Genomic DNA, 4,073 nt, shown 5'->3' with positions numbered 1-4,073 from the left:
TGTTCTAAAAAGAAAATTGTAATGGCACAATCTTGTTTTGTCAAATTACTAGAATATCCCAGAAAAGATCGAATCATCAAGAAAAATATTTCCTTGATATGTTTAGAGGTTAGTTAGAATACAAGAGTCGTGTAACATGGCACATGATGACGTTATGATCTATGAATCATCACGTTCCATTTAGAAACTCAGCATGACTTACTGTAATATAATCATGTTGATCAAGTGTCATTTTAATATACTAACTCATGCTTCAGTTCCCAACACTACTTCAATAACATTCATATTTTAAGTTCGAATTTTTCAGAATTTAGAAACTAAAATAGTTTCCTTTCTGATATAATACAGATAGCACGAAGAGATAAATTATTTCTGATAAGAATAGTTAAGAAAATATCTTCAGAAATATCGAGGATATTTATAATGAAAGATACGATGATATCTTGGAATTTCTAACATCGATGGATGATGATGAAGATTTGTCCGTAAAAATTTAGAGTCATGAGCAAGGTATTCGATAATAACTTCAGCAGACACTGAATCATTTGAATTCTTTGAAGGCAGGTTTAATCTCTGTGATTTGTCCACAGCCTCCTTCGTGGTTTGCTCAATCCGTTTTCCAGTTCCAAACCTTCTCTTTTTCTGAGCTTTGCCAACACACTATTCTTTATCATCAAACTTTTGACTGTTAAGGTCGTTTACAGTTTTTGCTGCTTCATCAGCATTTTTTAAAATTTCGAGAACTAGTTCGTAGTTTAGGGTGTTTTTCAGAAACTTCACATTCGAAGTATGTAAGTCTTGTAGATAGATGTTATATGTATATATATATAACTGTTGGCGTAGAATTGTTGCGAAATTCGAGAATAATGATTCAAGATTTTTGGTATGGCAACTACCATTATAAGATGCAGATGAGTACATGATAGAGTTTTAATGAATAAGTATAGTGATTTTTCAGGGATGCTTAAAGATCAATGAAGTTGTTGGTAAATTTACTGTTAATGTGGCGAGATATAAAAGGTTCCCTGGTAACAATGATGAAGGGGTAATCGTTATAATAAGGTTTAATCGAATGAACCATTGAAGTTGATTTGTTGGGCTGTGACAAAACTGTCTACTTTGAAAAGGGATTGAAAAGTTATTTTAGCTAATAAATGCCAAAGGGTCTGACACGGATACGTGTTAATCTATGACTTTGGTTTCGAGGATTTTTCAGGTACAAGACTGTGGGTAATATGTGGTTGGATCATCATCTCGATTGTTCATTATTTGAAGTGTCTTCAGGAATTTCGATGGGTTTGAACACAGATGGTAATCATTAATATACATATGATATTCTGGGATTTTTGATGATACAAATTATTTTTCTGGGTTCTATGAATAGAAATGATGTTCTAGCACAGTTTTGAAGTCAAAGTATAGCTTTGAAAGATGTAGGAATCTAAGAGTGATGATACCGGTTATATCTCAAATTGAATTATGAGATTTCAAAATCAGAATATGTAATTGGATTTGGATGAGTATGGTTGTTTTGATTTCTATTAAAAGAATGTATGTTGTTGTGAAAGTAGTGAGTATAGTTGATGATTTATTGAATCAGAATTAAAGAATGTAACATATTAACTGTGAATTTATATAACTCTCGGGTATTACCTACCCGTTAAAAGTTTCACAAGTAATATGTTGTACCAGAGAATTTTATTACCGTCTTTATGAAAATATATGTATATTTTCTTCAGATGTAATACAGATTTAATGAGTTAATATTAAATTAAACTCATTTGATTTTTGGCTGGAACTAGAAATGAATAATCTCTAACATCAGAGATTACATAATCTTCGTAGAGTATTTCACTAATGTGATCAATACTTCATTATTTATTCTTATTGATTTTTCCTCAGTGAATCAGGTTGATGCTCATAGAACTCTTGCTAACTTCTTAAAGTACGAATGATGTTTTCTTAGAAAGTTTTGAGTATATCGAAAGTGTAAGATCAAACATGTAATTGAATAATACACTTAGTTTATTATGAAATGGAATTCATTGAGTTGAAACAGATATCGTAGTTAACGATGGTTAAGTTGTCAACGAAGGATGTACATCATTGCATATTAGTAATATGAATTAACTGAGTAGTATCTACCCTTCTTCAATTCATATATAATAGTTTAATACGAAAAGATTTATTTTGATCTCAAAATTCATATATATATAAAGTATACATATGATTTCTTCAGAGGAAATAAGTTAATACTTCATAAATCGTTGATACAATGTATGCGTTGTTGATTAGTGATGATGTTTGCGGTGATGATGGATCTGGTGGATCTTGTGTTGTTGTAGGTGCTGCTGATGCTGACGATGTGGGTGATGCTGAAGGTACTGTTGATGCTGACGGTACTGTTGATGCTGCAGGTAAAAACAAGTATAGCTTGTAAATCACGCACCATTCTTGTCAGGGTTTCCGCTCTTACTTCTATCATTTTGTTTCGCTCATCTGATTTATGGTTAAGGCTAGAACATATAATCTCTAAAACTTTGGAGATTACATAATTGCCGCGGAAAGTTTCTCCAATGAATCAATACTTCATCGGTTATTGTTGTTGGTACTCCTTGTTATCTACGGTGCGTATGACGTTGATGTTCGAGGTACAGATTGTGATGTTGAGGTGTGGGATACGGATGTTGTGGTTGATGGTGGAAATTGTACTGTTGGTGTTGCTGATGGTGGTATTGTTGCTGCCGGTGCTGCTGCTGGTGCTTGTAACCTTTGCACCATATTCTCCAAAGCCACTACCTGAGCGCGAAGCTCGTTGACTTCTTCTATTACACCGGGATGATTGTCAGTTTGGACGAGTGGATGAATAAGATCTAGAATTTGAGATAGTATATAGTCATGACGAGATACCCTGGAAATGAGGGAGAAAATAGTATCACGAACAGGTTTGCCGGTAAGTGCTTCAGGTTCTTCGCCAAGAGGGAAATGTGCGGAATGGAAGGGATTACCTTCTTCTTATCTCCAATGATTTAGTAGGCTACGAACCCATCCCCAATTCATCCAGAATAGATGATGGCTAATTGGTTGATCCATTCCGGTCACACTTGTTTCGGAGCTCGAGTGGAAATCCATATCGGAATCTGAGGAACTTGAACTAGTTGAGGGGTTCATCTCGTACGATCAGGGAAATGAATTTTCATATGTAATAGATTATAGGATTGAGTTTGGTATTCTTCAATATATATTTTGCATATGTATATATAATACCAAGATTCCATAAGTTACGGAGAAATTTTCGAAAGATTTCAGACAGAGTTTACTGTAATAGATATGTAAAGATATGAATTTGTCTAGACTTAAGATGATAAGTAGATAATTTTCGACAAAAATGATAAGCAAAACTTTTGATATGCAGATACGTTCGAAGTCCAGACTCATTAATGCATCTTAATATCTATCGGTTAGACACACTAATGCAAGACCTGGTTCGCTAAGACCACCGCTCTGATACCACATGAGACGACCCGTCCTAATCCATAAGGATGAATACAATAACATATGATTACATTGCGAGGTATTTGACCTCTATATGATACATTTTACAAACATTGCATTCATTTTTAAAAGACAAACTTTCATTACATCGAAAGTTGACAGGCATGCGTACTATTTCATAATATCCAACTATAAATGACCTAATCTGTCATTTACTTAATCATAATCTTTATTGAACTCAACGACTTGAATGCAACATCTTTTGAAATATGCCATGAATGATTCCAAGTAATATCTTTAAAATGAGCAAATGCACAGCGGAAGATTTCTTTCAATCCTGAGAATAAACATGCTTTAAAGTGTCAACCAAAAGGTTGGTGAGTTCATTAGTTTATCATCAATATTCATTTCCATCGTTTTTAATAGACCACAAGATTTTCATTTCCATTTCTCTTAAATAAATATCCCATACATAGAGATAAAAATCATTCATATGGTGAACACCTGGTAATCGACCTTAACAAGATGCATATAGAATATCCCCATCATTCCGGGACTCCCTTCGGACATGATAAATT

Source organism: Rutidosis leptorrhynchoides, chromosome 9 (genome assembly GCF_046630445.1).
Source record: "Rutidosis leptorrhynchoides isolate AG116_Rl617_1_P2 chromosome 9, CSIRO_AGI_Rlap_v1, whole genome shotgun sequence".
Classification (NCBI taxonomy): Eukaryota; Viridiplantae; Streptophyta; class Magnoliopsida; order Asterales; family Asteraceae; genus Rutidosis; species Rutidosis leptorrhynchoides.
The sequence above is the reverse complement of the archived record's forward strand: the minus strand, read 5'-3'. Positions refer to the sequence as shown.